Below are 17,461 nucleotides of genomic sequence, written 5' to 3' on the forward strand. Positions count from 1 at the left end.
CCCATACATTACATCATTAGTTTTAGATGTAGTGTTCCATGATTCATTGTTTGTGCGTAACACCCAGTGCTCCATGCAGAATGTGCCCTCCTCAATACCCATCACCAGGCTAACCCATCCTCCCACCCCCCTCCCCTCTAGAACCCTCAGTTTGTTTTTCAGAGTCCATCGTCTCTCATGGTTCGTCTACCCCTCCGATGGGAAGTGGAAGGTTTTAACTGCAGAAGATAACCCTTCTTAAGTTTGGCTCCACAGAAACCATCCCATGAAGTGAAGTGAGAGAGAGAGGGAAATTTAGCAGAGTTGCTAACGGGAGTGTCCTCAGAGGTTATTTACCCAATCTCCCTGGTCCAGAGAAGTGCCCAGCTTTGGAACACATAAAACTAATATGGTGGCAAGAGAGGCTGGCGGTCCAGTCATTCCCATCATTGTGAAGACTTGAAATAAGAGTTCCAGGTTTCTCCACACAAACCCACAAAACTCTGTGTCTGTTGACTTTTGCACACCCACAGCGACAGGGACGCAAGGAGCAACACTTCTAAGATCAGAAACTCTATGAGATCGGGAAACTGAGTATCTATTCACTGCATTTCCTGTCTTCCTGGAAGAGACCCCAGGCCCCTTGTGTGAGCGGGAGCACAGCATCTTCTGAACTGCAATTCTAAAAGCACTTAACAATTCCCATTACTTTATGAGGAAAAAGAAAAATCCTGGGGGCATTTGAAGATATTTGGCTCAGGACTTGAAGTGTATCAGTGCCCTATACATTTTTTCTTGTTTTGTACCCCTAGGGCTCTTCTGCATGGAATGTTTCACTCATTTCCAATGGGAGGAAAAACTGGAAATCAAGCAGATAGCCCTCAAGGACCAGCACTGGGGTAAATGTAAAAAGTTGTGTCAATGATGGAGAGGAGCTCAGTGGGTCTGAAATCTGGCTCGGAGTCTGTCTTTCAGAAGTGGGATGAGACTCTTGCTTGAGATGGGGGCCATGAGTTCTGCAAGGCTTTATTCATTCCTCTGTTTATGACACTTCAACTCCTGGCTCTAAGTACATTGCCCTGAATTGACTTTGTTTCTCCTCCTGGGACACAGACACTCTTCAAATGCCTGGTTATTTTTTTTTGCGACGTTTAGAGGTATACCAAGTACATTCTCCCATTTTTCCTGTAATGATCCCGCCTTCTCGTAAAGAGAGGCAGGGACAATTTCCCCTATTTTACAGAATCAGAAATAGACACTGGGGGATTTTAGAACAGTGGTGGGATTGGAGCTGGAAACCAAAGTTTCCTGATTCTCCATCCAGGGTCTTCCCACTACACTTTGCTGCAACCGTGATCTTGCCTGTCACGGAATTTCAATGCAAGGTGGATTTCTTTATCACTGACTGATGACGTAGGTTGTACCATCAATGGATGCACATAATGAGATTTCTCTTTCTCTTCTCTCCCGCATCACGATCAAGCCCTTTATGCTTGCTATAATCAGGTTCCCCCATCGATAAAATAGAGGGAGCAGGCAAAGAATTGGGGAGAGTTATATCCCACTGTTTCTTTCTACGGATGATTCTGTGACTATATACATACATGAGATAATCATTATGAGGTAAGCAATACGAGCTCTGAAGACAAAAAATAGAAAAAGAAAAAAGTCATATAAATCTAAGGCATTATCATTTTTATTGCTTGGATTAATTGGGTCTTAACACAATATAACAATAAAGACATTATCTAGGTATATTTTAATGATCTGTTTTAAGGTAAAACTATGTCGGGTGTGCAGGAGTCTAATTTGATGCCAGGGTATGACAGTTCTTCACCTTCTTAGTGTGTATGGAACCAGTCTAATAGTTGCACTGCCTGACTTCTGTCTGATACTCTTCAATGTCTGTTTTGTTTCAGCTCCTGTAACTGTAAGTAATATAATCTTATTAGGCCTCTTGGTATATGTTATTGGGATATTGCAACTTGAAGAAATCTCTTTATTAAAATTCACCATTTTCTTTTTTTGTAAAGTTTTTATTCATTCATTTGAGAGAGAGAGCGAGAGAGAGTACATGTGTGTGAGCTGGGGGGGGTGGGGTGGGCAGAGGGAGAGGGAGAAACAGGCTCCCTGATGAGGGGCTGGATCTCAGGACCCCGGGATCATAACCTAAGCCAAAGGCAGACACTTCACCAACTGAGCCACCCAGGCGCCCCTAAAATTCACCATTTTCAAACTGTCACTCTCTGCCCAGTCCAGGTCTTATCCCAGAGTTACACTGAACCTCCTATGGGCTGCCGGGCACATTGTCTCAGTACCGGGGGGTCTAGCTGAGCATAATATTAGCACTCTTGCCTCGGTAAGTGGAGGGGTGAAGGAGAGTTTGCTTGGACCTGAAACCCAGCTCCAGTCCTTATTTTACACATGGGGTGATCATGTGCCTGGCTTGCTCTGGACAATCTCAGCTTCTGTCTGTTATGCCAGCATAATTATCAAAAGCTTCTTTATTCTGAAAAGGGCCCTAGACACCCCTATATACGAGACACCCCAGGGAAATTACAACCTCTTTAATCTTTTGTCATCTAAATTTTTTTTTTGAAAAACTCCTAGCACCATCGTATTAACTATTACTATTATTTCCTGCAGTGTTAAATCTGTGCGCTTTCGGAGGATGATGAACTTATTCCGTTAATTTTCAGTGGTAGTACTGAAGAACAGGTACTTGATTCCATCTTCTTGAAGACTCCCATCTATTTGCCCATCTCTGGTTTAGGTCAACAGGGTAACTGGTTTCTCTATCTGATATCTCTCACTCTGTAGAGATGACCTTTCCTCTCCCCTAGCTGGATATCTGGACAATGACCACATTGTCTCCTGATCCTGCTCTTCCTCAGCCATTTAAGACGGGTTTCTCTGAATTCCTGTGCCCTGCCTCTACTTGAGAGTCTTGAGGTCTCACCCTGGCAGACCCACTTCTCCATGATTGGATGACGCTTGTTTGCAGTGTGAGAGCTGAAACAAGAAGGCAGAGCATCGCCTTGCTCAACCTCAACTGGAAACGCACACACCGGATGACTCAAATTTTTCCCATTTGTGAATGTGTCTGTGAATAACTGTGAAAGCACTATGTGTATTGATCGGGGAATTACAAGTAAGCCTTAATGAACAGGTGAAGTCACACGTATGACCCATGAATAATGGACATTGTCTGTACTAACTCATATGGAAAGGCCCACGGCACTCACATGCTAGTTCCTCCAAGATTCTGTTCTCCACTGGGCCTATTACTCCTTGTTCACAACCCACTCCATCTCTGCCTCCGTTTGGTCCCACTTTGACCTCCTGCAGTTCTGTTGCCTTCAGGCTTGTTTTAAGCCTAGGAACATTGATAAAACCACTTCTCTGAGCTCCAGTTCATTGATTTTTCTTCTCTACCTTCTTCAGCGTGGCTCTGTCTTCCAAGCATTTGAACTCTCTGGTGTTTACTTGGGACTCTTTCTTACTGACTCATTTCCATGGATAGCCTGGGAGGTAGATCCTCATATCTTTAGGACTGACACCTTCTCGGGCTCCAGCTCTAGAAAGTCAGCCGTGTACACCCAAGGCTGGAACTTGCTTTATGACATCTAGTGTCTACTTATTCTTAGTACAGTGGAAGGCCTATCTCATGGGACAACTGATTCTATTTTTAAAAATAGTTCTCACTGTGAGAAAAGTATTCCTTCCCTTAAAATTTAAATTTGAATCCCTATAATTTTCACCTACAGTCTTAGTAATTTTATTATCACAATAAAATTTATTGATTTATTGTCATTGCTTTGACCAATTTTGTTAATAGTAGCCGTCTTTTAACACTTTCTTAGGTTGTTAATTGTATTTCCAGACTAATTATGTAACTCATGTTGTAGTTATAATCTCCAAATACTGTACTTGTAACACTAGGACAATATCCACACAAGATTATTCGTGTGGTAGTTCATGAGTCAACCAGATGGAAAAGGAGGTTAATGGGGTAAAGAAGGCAGTTTATGAATGCTAACTTGTGGCAAAAGCCTTGGCTAGGGTACATAACCATTGTCTGAGTGCAGAGTTCCAGAGGTAGAATCAATAAAATTATTGGGAATGTCACACTACGGGTGGAGAGATTATATTATATTGTTATAGCAGAATCCATGGATGAATTGATAGAGGCAAGTATATATAACCTGATGGGTGTTGCTCTAGGGTCTAATTATTATCTTGATCTGCTTATTGGTATGAGTGCGTTGTATTGTCAGCCAGACTATATTAGGAGAGGACTGTACTTTCTAAAACTGGGAAATCGATTGTGGCTCCCAGTCAGATACTATTTGGTCTCATTACCATTTGATTGAAGGGTGGCCTGTAGATACGGTGCAATTGTCTCTTTAGTTGTGGGAGCATTCTGGCAGAGAAAGTCAGGCATTATCTTAGTTAAATGTACGTAATGAGCAGACTGACATTTGGGTTTTCAGAAAGCGTGATGTCACTTCTGTAATTCCTACAGGGCATTGTCCAGTGGTGCTGCAACATGCGAAGTGTTACTGGACATTATTATGGACTGAATGTTTGTGTCCCCACAAAAATCATATGTTGAAGCCCTAACCTCAAATGTGATGGTATTTGGAGGTGGGGCCTTTGAGAGATAATTATGTTTAGATGAGGTCAGGAGAATGAAGCCTCCATGATGGAATTAGTGTCCTTATAAGAAAATACAAACCAGAGCTCTGTCTCCATCATGTTAGGACACAGAGACAAGGTGGCTGTCTACAAGCTAGGAAGAATGTCTCACCAGGAATCAAGTCTCCTAGCACCTTGATCTCAGAATTCGTAACTTCCAGACCTGTGAGAAATACATGTTTGTTCTTTGAACCACCCAATCTGTGTAAATTTGTTATAGTAACTTGAGATAAGACAGAGACCATCCAGTTATTTAGGATATGTAGGTTGGCTGACACACAAGGTACAGATCCAACAGGTAGGGGTCCTGGAGCCATCCAACAAAGCTCTGGTCATCAGAGCATAGAAGAGAATTTGTGCTTTGGTGTCCCTAGGGGGACAAATAGTTAGGGACAAAGGTACTGCAGGCCATTCTGTGGTTAAACTTCTTCTTAGGTAAGGTCCAATCTGGGAAATTTAGGGCTAGCTCAACCTAAGTATAGAGTGATGGTTGGTGGTATCAGATGAGGGTTACCACAGCCTAATGGATTTAAGCTGACTGGTCTCCAGTTCACAGGCCCTTTCTGAAGTCAGATTATGAGAGGTCATTCCCTGGGAATCAAGGAAGAGTTTATTTGCTCTCAAACTGCCCTGAAAATTCATTTACAGCAGGGAGATATGCTTCATCAGGACTCTGCTGAGAACAAATGAAAACCATTGGCCCAATACCTGAGATATATTGAAAGACTTTGTGGAAGAAAATTAAGAGTTAGCTCAAGTAAACTATCACACCATGATGTAGTAGAATGAAGGTGTTATGCTAGAGTGGTGAAGAACTTAGGATCTGTAATCAATCTGCCCAGTTTTAAATCCAAATCCTGCCTTTTATTAACTGTATAACTTTGGGAAATGTATTAAAGCCTCAGATTCATCACCAACTAAGGTTTAGTCAGTGGTTAAGAGGAACTAGGAAGATGTGCCTCATATGCATTGGTTAAGAGGACAAAATGATATGAAGCGAAGAAAAGGAAAGTTGCATAGTGATTAGCATAGAGTGCACTTTCAATAGATGGCAGCTATTTTTACTGGTACCCTTATAAGATTTGATATCTCAATTGCCCCAAGTGGTACCATCTGATCTTATAACATCTTCGTGGAAAGGTCTACTTTCCCCCAGATGCAGTTAGTTCTCCTCAGTTCAGACCAAAATTCTATGGGAAGTAAGAAGACCCTTGTGTGTGCTTAAGAGAGGGCTTCCAGAAGAAGTGGCACATACCTGCCTTTAGGATCCGCTGGCTTGAGCATGAGTCTGGGAGAATAAGGGTTGATGTTTTGGGCCATTTTACTGACTGATCCAATGGATGGTCTTTTTGAAGATCTATTAAGGAAACAATCACAAGAACAATAAATTCATTTTAGTTGTAAGATATGAAATCAAACTTGGCATTTAATTAATCTTAGGATCTATAGCAACTTTTGATCAACAAGCATGTTCTGCAAAGAAGCAGAGAATAAATATAACTTTGTGGGCCTGGCCATAGATGTCTGTAGCAGCTCCTCAACTCTGTCATTGTAGTATGAAGGTAGCCACAGTGAATGCGTAACTCAAGGGCCTGGCTGCATTGCAATAAAACTTTATTTACAAAACAGGTGACAGGTTGGGTTGGGCCCATGGCCAACCCGAGTTGGCCAAGCCCTGATCTAGAGAAACGAAACCTCTCTATTTGCATATTTATACTAGGCAAGAGTATTTAAAAAGTAGGTTCTGGGGTTGAGGTGGGTCTTTAAAAAAAAACCAAATTATTATTCAAGCAACTCACCATCTTTATTACTATAACAGTTTCCCATCCTTTTTTCTTTTCTTTTTCTCTCCACGTGTCAGTCATTTGAAAGGTTTTGTTACCTATTGACCTAACTAACAAGTATTTGTTGACCTACCGTGTGAAAAGCATTTTAGGTGCTAGTGATAGAAGACTGGATCTGGGGAAATTGTATGTTCAGTAAGCTTACAGTTTGTAGGTGAGACAGAGATGTAAACGGATAGTTGTAATTTGGTGTTGGGGGCTCTAATAGAGGCATCTGCTGTACTCCAGCTGACCACCTGGCCCTGGGAGCTTGTTTTCCAGGACAAATCTGTTTCCTCTAAGTAGTTTCATGAGTTCATGTGCACGCAGGCAATTTTACATTCCATGGACACATTATCCATAATAAAACCTTAAGTAATGCTCTATTAATTGGATTGGCTTTGCTGACTCAGTTTCTTGGGACCGCCCAGAATATCCTGGGAAAGACCATCAATTTGGGGGAAAAATGCATGCTTTTTTTGGGGGGGGAAAGCCAAAATTGAAACACCATCTAGGCATGTGTGCTACACCATTGTTTCCATTCTTGTATATTTAACAAATTAGGAGGGGGGCAGAGAGAGAGAGAAACTGAGAAAGAGCAACACAGTAGTTGACAATTTTTTATTTGCGAAATAATGCCATGATAAACAAAATTATCTGGTTCTTTCATCATTTCATGAAACAAACGTTATTTTGGCACCAGAATTATCAGGAAAAGATATAAACTCTCTGGTATAACGTAATCTGCCTGAAAAATTGATATATGGTCTTTTTTTTTTTCTCTCATTCATTGTAGACGGGTGGAAATTTCATTGCTGATGAGGTATCGACCCACCACAGATGAGAATTTGGGAACTTCCTGGCTAGATTTCAAATATGAATAGGATCTGCATCATCTCCATTGGCAGGGTGGTATCTGACTGGTGATTCAGCAACTTTTCCTGGTAGTGGTTCAGAAGGGGCACTTTCATTGCCTTTTTGATAATGGACGTGGCCAGAAGGGGTTGAGATGCAGTCAGTGAAGATAGTGCTTGTGATGGACAGGGATGAGTCCTTCTGGATGGTCCAGTCACCAGCGTGCAACTTCCCTTGTTCTAGTGACAAATAGTGACAATCTGATCTTGCCACCTGATCCCCCAGCTTTAACTTCCATTTCCTTTGCTGCTGACCTAGAGTAGCTGTTGAAACTAGCCACTCATCATCAAACGTGAGCCTTATCCAGGTGGCTTCTGCAGTGGCAAACGCTCATGCTGATGCAGACAACATGGTTTCTTCAAGGGAGGGAGATAGGAGTCCATCCTCTTGGCTAAGGGTAGTCCTTAGTCTATATTCTCATTCTAAGCCACTGTTCTCAAAGCACAGCTCTCCTGGTGGCTGGATTGGAAGGGTCTTTGAGCAGCTACCCCAATGTGCTAGAACCATCCCTCTCTACACCACTGCCTACACCATAGTGTTGAGGCTGGATCACCTGCCAGATCCTCCTCTCCTCATGATGGATTCAGTTTGGGCACCACTAATGTTCTCTAATTCCAGTGCATCTTGATCAAAGCTATCTCAATTCATCAGAAAGGGTCTGATAATATTGGACTTCCAAACAGATGTGTCCAGGATCCCTAGCCTTCTCCTTCCCCTTGGCTCCCTAATCCCTGTGTGAAACACAATCATCTTTTTTTTTTTTTTTTTTTTCCAGAGAGGGACTCTGTACATCCAAGGGCAGTGCTTTTAAAGGCGTAAGTGGTTTGTATTCACCCTTCAGCACAGCCGTGATAGCCAAATTAACTTACATTTGCATAATGAAGAGGAGAAATTCATACATGACACAGAACAATAAGATTTACTTTGAGGTGACTTTCTGCCTTTCTTAGAGGAACACCAGGCAGCCTTTAAATAACAACTTCTCTTACTATAGTCTCACTCAGCCCAGTTCCTTGTTAAGTTAGTTTATTATTCAGCTAAAATGTAAGCCAGTTAGTACTCAAATTTCCCATTTAATGATACACTTTTTAAGGAGTGTACATAATTATCATTTCACTTGACTGCAGCTTAATACTCTTAAATGTGGCCAGGCTGCATTAAATTGTGGCCTACCAGCTGAGACAGTCATTGACAACCATTCTTTAATATAATGTTTTGAAAGTGCTTTGAGATCTTCAGTTTGTCAGGATAGCAGAAATTTGAATGATTGTTTCTTTTATAGTTAAAAAATGCTTATACATTACATTTAGTTTTATTTAATTGACAAGATAAAGAGCAATGCCTCTGTGGTCAGTGAAGACCACAAATATTTGCACAGATATTTAGGTTGTAACCGGTTTACTCTCTCCACTGCAGATTCTATTACCTCTGAAGGCATCAGTATTTTTTTTTAAGATTTATTTATTTTAGAGAGAGAGTGCATGCAAGAGCAGGGGAGGGGCAGAGGGAGAGAGAATCTCAAGCGGACTCCATGCTCAGCGCAGAGCCCGATGCAGGACTTGATCTCATGATCCTGAGACCATGACCTGAGCTGAAATCAAGAGTCAGATGCTTAACTGCCTGAGCCACCCAGGCACCCCTGAAGTTATCAGTGTTTCTCCACTCCTTTTCAGCTTCTTTGGACCTTCCAGTAAGAAAGAAAGAAAGTAGGAGGGTGTGGGAATAATTGAATATATGGCTTTTGAAACTAAAGTCCACCTGCTGGGTAGGATGAAGGAGGAAGAAATATATACAATCTCACCAAAAGGTAAAACCGTAATCAGGGAGCAGCTGTTCAGAAGAAAGGGCTGGAAGGATGTGGCAGCAAGGCCGGGGAAGCTGAAAGCCGAGGGTCGGGGTGGGGCTGCATGGGAATGGGCTCAGAGGGAGCGCACATGGAAGGCGCCTTTGAACCTCACACACGTTGAAGGCACCTTTGAACCTCACACACATAGTGCAAAAGGCTAGTTAAGCAGGGATTCCTCTACCTTGAGGAAGGACATATTTTATTTATGTCTATATAAACAGAAATGAAACGTATCACTTTGCTTGTTCCTTTTTCTTGTTAGAAATAGTGCTGTTTTGTGAAGATGGTCCCTTGGCTTGATTTGAGCAGATCAGATGGGATGACCTTGATTTAGTTTAAAGAAATTCTCAAAGTATCAGGCGAGAAAGCTGGCATTCGGGGGGCTTTGAAAAGAATGGCAATGGGGCCATTGCCCTGCATTCTGTGGAGGAGGGAAAAGAGGTCTGGGGAAAGGACAGGAATGACCTGTGTGACCTGAATCTGATGTAGAAGATGGGGGGCCACGAAGAGGGGAGCACCGGAATCAGATCTGAGCCTCTCCTCCCCTCTCCCAACTCAATGTTTTATAACCTCTTGCAACTTCCAAATGGCTCCTTGTTGTGTTTCTAATATATTCCCGGAGTGGAATTGTCCTCCTGATTCTTCCTGCTGCTGGCTCTGTTGCAGGAGGGGCTAAGCATCGGGCCCCAAAACATGACCTTCCTTGATTCCCATCCTCAAACCTAAGTCCTCAGAAAACTTGGGAGTTGAGTGTATGAATAAACATCCGTTACTGCAGCCTGAAAGCTCCAGCCAAGCACTTTTCATAACCAAGGGTCTATTTTTCCCCATATCCAATCAGTTCTGGACCTCAACAGTCTTCACAGTCAACCTCACAGATTAATTACTTCCCCTCCCCCACCACGACTACTACTTCTACCATAATGACAACTGTTATAATTAGCCGGCCTTAATGGAGCACTTGCTATGTGTCAAGTACCACATTGAACCCTTTCTGTGCATTATCTAATACAAGCTTTCCATCTAATAAGGTAGATACCCATCATTCATACAGCAAGACACTCAGAGCAAGTTCTCAGCTTCGACCTGATCTTTCATGATGTCATGCTGCCTTGTTATTTGATGCTTTGGATGCTCTCTTTCTCTGTTGGTGCTGCCTGACTTTGTCTCTGAAACCATCCCCCTCTTACTACTTTCATGGGCTACAGATCGCCCTCTCTGGGATGTGCCTTCCTCCAAGCCCTGGAGCCCTGGGGGTGGGGGCTTCTGCGTAGCCCAAGGGGTCTCATGGCTGAAAGAGGGGTGTTTGGAGCATCTGTGCCATGCTTTTAGTGCCCTGGAAGGTCTTGCTGTCCTCTCATCATGGCGTATGGTGAAGGGCCCCAGTCGATCTCCTGGGGCTCTTTGACTCTGGTGGGCACCGCAGCTAAGCGTGTCTCTTGCTCTCCTTCACTCTAGCTGGTCAGCAGTTCCCAGAAGGCCTACCTGCAATGTCTTTGCCCACATCAGGTGCCATTCCTGCTATAGCTGCTTCCTGAGGGAAGTGAACCATCTCCTCCTACCTTCTTCCCACTCTGTCTCACCAAAGTGCTCTGATCTGTTTTCCTGTTTCCAGCAGAGTGCTGCTTGGAAGGTAGGAGGGTGAGGAATGGGATGTGACATGGAAGACACGCCTGGTGAATCTGATGGTGCCACTGACCACTCTTGATGTCCTGACCTCAGGTAGGTGGTTGTCCGTGTCCGTGTTCTCCTTTCTCTGGAGGCACTCTGCAGCGTAACTAATTCAACAGCTACCATTCATAGGATTAAACACATCCACTCATCACTTGATGGGCGGAGGACAAACTTACCTATTTGGATCTTCTTGGTGGTGTTGTGTTCTCCAGGTACAAGTAAAAAGTAATACCACTCTGTCAGGCTATGTGCTTTCTCTCAGGGTGAACAATTGCACTCATTTTTTCTTGTAAAGATGTAAAATCCCAGCTCTTAGTAGCTGTGCGAGAGACTAGCCAGTTGTGCGAGAGACTAGCCAGTTGTGCATCAAACTGATTCACTTTTTCCACAGGAACCATGGCCAGACTACTTCTGACAGCCTCCTTTGCCATAAGAATGAGTTCTGGTCAACCCAATGAAGATGGAAGTGATGTATGCCACTTCTAGAGGGAAGACTCTGAGGTCTTATGGGATGGCAGAGCCATTGGATATAAAAAGTCTGGGTCTCTAAGTGAACTCCCTCATTTCCCTCAGTCTGCATTGCACTGCAACAATAAACATTGAACTTATTGTGTTCAATGACTGAGAGTGGGGGGTCTTTGTTACAATAGCTGATCTTATTGATTTAAATGAATATATCATTGTACCAGGTCTTCCTTTCATTTTGATAAAGGTGTTGGATGTCACCAGGATGGAAATAATAAAATGGAAGGAAAGAGGGGATATGGAAAGTAGAAGAAGGAAAGGAGGGAGGGAAAAAAGACAGAATAAAGGAAGGAGAGGAGGGGGTTGGACGGTGTTTAGATATGTCATTTTGATAAGAAAAAATACTTGCTGCAGTTATACCAGTCCCAACTCTGGATACATATCCCAGATCTTGTACATGCTCTGGCTTGTGGCTCACAGGTAGGGATACTCACCGTGTGACATATAAACACCAATAGGGACATATGGTCCTATTGTAGTCATTGAAATGTTTTCCAACCACCAAGCAATTATCCAATTCTTAGTGAACAGTGTGCTACAAATTTAACTCAATACTGAAACTCCCTGGAGATAGTGTTGGATCCCATGGGTTAAAGGCTCAGTCCCACTACAGACACCAACTGCAAGTCCATTTGTGCTCCTGACTGATGGATCGGCTATAAACCAGAAGTTCCCATGATCCCTTCCTCAGGTTTGATCCTTTGTTAGAGTGGCTTATAAAGCTCAGGGAAATATTTACTTAGGTTTACAGTTTCATTATAAAGGATATGATAGAAGCTATAATGAACAACCAGATGAACAGGTACATAGAGCAAGGTTTAGAAAGGTCCCAAGTGCAGGAGCTTCTGTCCCCAGGGTTTTGGAGGGCACCACCCCTCTGGGCAGGTGGCTGTGTTCACCAACACAGAAGTTCATCGAATCTCATCATTCAGGAGTTTTTGCGGGTCTTATCTGCAGCTCCCATCTCCCCTTTCCCTTTCCAGAGGCTGGGTTGACTGAAAGTTCCAACCTTCTAATGATTGGATGTTTTTGGTGACCAGTCCCACCCTAAAGCTATCTAGTGACCCCATGTTAAGTCATTTCATGCTCAAAAAGGGCTCCTTATAAATAACAAAACACACTCCTATCACTCAGGGCATCCCAAGGGTTTTAGGAGCTCTGTGCCAGGAATTGGGGAAAAAGACCAAATACACTTCTTAATATACCATAGGTCACCATTCCTAGAATATACTCCTCTGCCTTTTGAGGCCTTATTCTTGCTGGGAAGTATCACTCTCTCGTTATTCCTCTAAGAAAATATTTTCTCCATCTTTTTTTATTCTTTCTTTATTTTTATTTAAATTCAACTTAGTTAACATATAGTGTATTATTAGTTTCAGGGGTAGAATTTAGTGATTCATCAGTTGCATGTAACACTCCCTCTCCCCACCCACCTCCCCTCCAGCAACCCTCAGTTTGCTTCCTAGAGTTCAGCATCTCTTATGGTTTGCCTCCCTCTCTATTTTCATCTTATTTTATTTTTCCTTCTCTTCCCCTGTGTTCATCAGTTTTGTTTATTAAATTCCACATATGAGTGAAATCATATAGTATTTGTCTTTCACTTAGCATAATGCCCTCTAGTTCCATTCACATTGTTGCAAATGGCAAAATTTCATTCTTCTTTGATGGCTGAGTAATATTCCATTGTGTGTATATATACCACATCTTTATCCGTTCATTTGTCATTGGACATCTGGGCTCTTTCCATATTTTGGCTATTGTGGGCATTGCTGCTATAAACATTGGGGTGCATGTGCCCCTTTGAATCACTATGTTTGGATCCTTTGGGTAAATACGCAGTAGTGCAATTGCTGGGTCATAGGGTAGCTCTGTTTTTAACTTTTTGAGGAACCTCCATATTGTTTTCCAGAGTGGCTGCACAAGTTTGCATTTCCACCAGCAGTATAAGAGGGTTCCCCTTTCTCTATCTTCACTAACATCTGTTGTTTCCTGACTTGTTAATTTTAGCCATTCTGACTGGTGTGAGGTGGTATCTCATTGTGGTTTTGATTTGTATTTCCCTGATGCCGAGTGCTGTGGAGCATTTTTTTCACGTGTCTGTTGGCCATTTGTATGTCTTCTTTGGAGAAATGTCTGTTCATGTCTTCATCTTTTTTTTAATATAATTTTTTTTCTTTTCCTTAATGTCAACTCAAATCCTATTCACTTTATAATGTCTTCATAAATGATTTTGATACATATTGATCTTTCCCCATAGTCTCACATTTTGTCTATTCTTAATCATTTTTCAACTAGCAATATATTCTATTGCTTGATATTATTTTTATTTCTGTGTATCTAGATTTCTGTGTGTCTAGATAGAAAGCTCCTTGAGGACTGAGACGGTATCTTGTTCTTTATTCATTGGGTTTTCAGGCACATAAGGGATGCTGGAGACCTAATAGGTTTCCATAGTTATTACTAGGGGACAGACTTCCTATCATAATTTTATGATGTTTTAACATATTTGCATGTTGATGGAAATTAAATAGTTTTTATACTAGTGAAAGAATTCACTAGAAAATTCATGAATTATGGTCTTAGAGACAATTTCTATTATTTTAAGAGAGATATGGTATTGGGAGCACAACTTCCATTTTGTTACAGTATTGACAATTCTATAGACCTGTGGGCTTTACACCTCATTAGAGACATTAATAGTGCCAAGAAGTGCCCAGAAGGCAGTCAGCTTTAGTTCAAATAAACAAATGATTATAGAGATGACAACAGAAATTTAAACAAAACTCTGATGGATCTTTTCACTCCTCTGGACATTGTTCTCTGTTCTGGTACCTGAAACATACATGCATTCACTCAGCGCCATTCACTTCCACGGTTTCTATTCAGCCCTGAACAACATTGTATTCTAATGGATATCAGTGGATACACACTGGTAGGAGTTTCTGAAAACTGCCCACAAAATTATAAGAGTAACAAAGCAAAATTTCCTAGCTCAGTGGAAGCTGTTTAGGAATGAAGTAGGAGAAAAGCGAGACCACAAAAGGAGATAGGACCAGGAGCTGGAGGGTATCTGGGAAAAAGGAGTGGAGTGAGTAGGTTGAAGCCTCGCAGCCTAGCCAAAGAGCTCCGCGAGGGGGATAGGATTTCAGAAACCCCTGACAATTCCATGGCTTTCTTTAACTTAAAAGCAGAAAACAATGGCCAAAAGTGCTATTTCAATTTAAATGTGTGAAGAGGAAGCATTATGTCCACATCATATTAATTTGGGCTGTGCTCTGTGAAGAAGAACTGAAAGAGTTCCATTTTTTTTTTCTTCTTATGCCCCTGAGTTTCTTAATCTATTTTTAGCTTTTGTCCTCTCAGCTCCGCTAGGAGCTGCCTTGAGACTCAGTCTATGGAAATGTGCCGGGCTCTGAACTGAGCTGTAAAGAATGAAGGTGAAGCTCTGAGCTGTTAGATTCATGGCTGGGGTTTTTACACACACATAAAATATGAATCTCAGTTGTATACAAAGCTGAACCCATCGTGCCAAAAGGATCCAGTCAAGCAGGCCTGTAAAATGAAATCCTCTTGGACTAATTTAAGGAGACCTGAGTGATATGAATTGTGGCCTGCTCAAATGCAGGAAATAAAAAAAAAATTCCAACTTGAATACATGCTTCTGTCTTGGTGCAGTTGGCAGCCCTGGTGTATGAACAACGGGAACAAAAAACAGACCGAGGAGTTAGATCCCGATTCGTTTTCCAAATAACTCCTCAGCTCCCTGTTTATACTGGTCTTGTGGGTCTAATGAAATCCTCTTCAGTGAGAATTTAATACAGAGATAAACTTTTCAATAAATAAATGGCTCTGAGTTGGCTGAATGTAATGCCTTCCAGTCTGGTATAACCACTTCTCTGGAATTGGTTTGCAGAGAAGGAAAATGCTTGTAAAACCATTCCTGATAAAAGAATTAATTCACAGAGAACACTGAGCTGGAACCTCTGCCTATCAGACTAAGATTTCTCTATTTCATTCTATTTTTCACTAACCATCTTACAGGTCTTTTGTTATCTTACTAGGTACAAACGCTCAAGGTCCCTCTGACCTTCTTAAGCAAACACTTAAATGGCTATTAGAGCAATTAAATACAGTCGTATATAAAAAGGTTTCAATCCCTGTTTAGGAATTTCAGGTGGTAGAATAAGATGGACTTCGAATAACAGGTGTAACCTTAAGGATGGGTTTCATTTGGAGCAACACCCAAGCTCTTACCTTTTGTAAGAAATTAGCTTATTAGGAATTCAGGAGGGAAGTGCATTGTCTTCAGCACACCTGAACAGGTGATCTACTTTTTCTGTAGAATATAGAAAAGAATTTCTTTGGCTGCCACTGAGTTAAGTGTCTAGGGAAAGATACTTTCATCAGGTCATCAATGGAGCAATTTAAAAATATTTTTTCCATTTTAAAAGATTGAAACAAATATTTTTGAGCCTTAGTGTTCTGGGTGTTCATAATATTCTAGGTCATGATCCTTCACTCGGTAAGTCCATCAACGTACAGAGAAGACAGCATAGTCATGATTATCTTATCAAAAATTAGGTTTCCACCTTCTCATGGTACACATGAAAATCTTAGAAGACAAAATATGCTTTTTCCTTCAATTTCAAAAACGTAACAAAAACCTACAACTTTGTGCAAATTGCTGTGGCTCATTTCTCCCAATGTTGGGTAAATTACTTTTTTCCAACCTCATGTGATCATAAAAAGGGGAGAATGATGAATGTTGTAATCAATTGTGTAAGTGGTTCATAAGGATTAACAGTGTAGGAGAAAGTAGACATTGTTTCAAGGAGCTGTGTTATGAAACACTGAGAAATGTATATAAATATAAAGCAAATAATTACTGAATGCAAAAATAAACACTTGCTTATGATTTTTTTCCCTTAAGGAAACAATTTACCAAAAGAAAATATGAATCTCCAATGTATGGAAAATGTGAATCACAAGGTAAGTTATAACATAAAGATTGCTGAGTAAGCCAAATAAGAATTTTCTGGAACTATTTGCTACTGAGGTATATGCTACAGAAATTCTAAAAGAGCATTGTGAATACAGCCACTAAAATGGAGATTTTATACACACACATATATATATTTTTTTTACTTTGAGGGCCTCTCTTAAATGTTAAAAGTTCTGGTTTTTTTCCTCTAGGGAGAGTTTCTGTTGTTTATAATCCCTGTAAGATAAAATTCCATTTCCTAATACACTTAATCAAAACTTAACTCTGGTGGTGCCTATTTTTTATTTATTTATTTATTTATTTTTTGTTAAGAGTTTATTTATTTGACAGAGAGAGACACAGCGAGAGAGGGAACACAAGCAGGGGGAGTGGGAGAGGGAGAAGCAGGCTCCTCACAGAGCAGGGAGCCCGATGCGGGGCTCGATCCCAGGACCCTGGGATCATGACCTGAGCCGAAGGCAGATGCTTAATGACTGAGCCACCCAGGTGCCCGTCCACATTATATTTATATATAATAGAATATGTAATAATTCTAGTTTTTCAAAACAATGACAGCATAATCCTGTATATGTTTTTATATGATTTTATGATTTTTGTTTAATTTTTTTATTGTTATGTTAATCCCCATACATTACATCATTAGATTTAGATGTAGTGTTCCATGATTCATTGTTTGTGCATAACACCCAGTGCTCCATGCAGAACGTGCCCTCCTCAATACCCATCACCAGGCTAACCCATCCTCCCACCCCCCTCCCCTCTAGAACCCTCAGTTTGTTTTTCAGAGTCCATCGTCTCTCATGGTTTGTCTACCCCTCCGATTTCCCCCCCTTCATTCCTCCCCTCCTGCTACCTTCTTCTTTTTTTTTTTTCTCTTAACATATATTGCTTTATTTGTTTCAGAGGTACAGATCTGGGACTCAACAGTCTTGCACAATTCACAGCGCTTACCAGAGCACATACCCTCCCCAGTGCCTATCACCCAGTCATGGTGGTGAC

At 41.5% G+C, this 17,461-nt stretch overlaps 1 long non-coding RNA gene across 1 annotated transcript in view; it reads left to right on the top strand.

Annotated features, from left to right (window-relative positions):
- Positions 1-17,461, top strand: part of LOC145722373 (uncharacterized) — a 133,016-nt gene that overhangs the window by 75,381 nt on the left and 40,174 nt on the right. The window contains exons 2-3 of the long non-coding RNA XR_014146609.1: positions 10,880-10,983; positions 16,391-16,449. This is a non-coding gene — a long non-coding RNA (uncharacterized LOC145722373). The remainder of the gene's footprint in view (positions 1-10,879; positions 10,984-16,390; positions 16,450-17,461) is intronic.

Source organism: Leptonychotes weddellii, chromosome 6, assembly GCF_054177405.1.
Source record: "Leptonychotes weddellii isolate Sample4059 chromosome 6, ASM5417740v2, whole genome shotgun sequence".
NCBI lineage: Eukaryota > Metazoa > Chordata > Mammalia > Carnivora > Phocidae > Leptonychotes > Leptonychotes weddellii.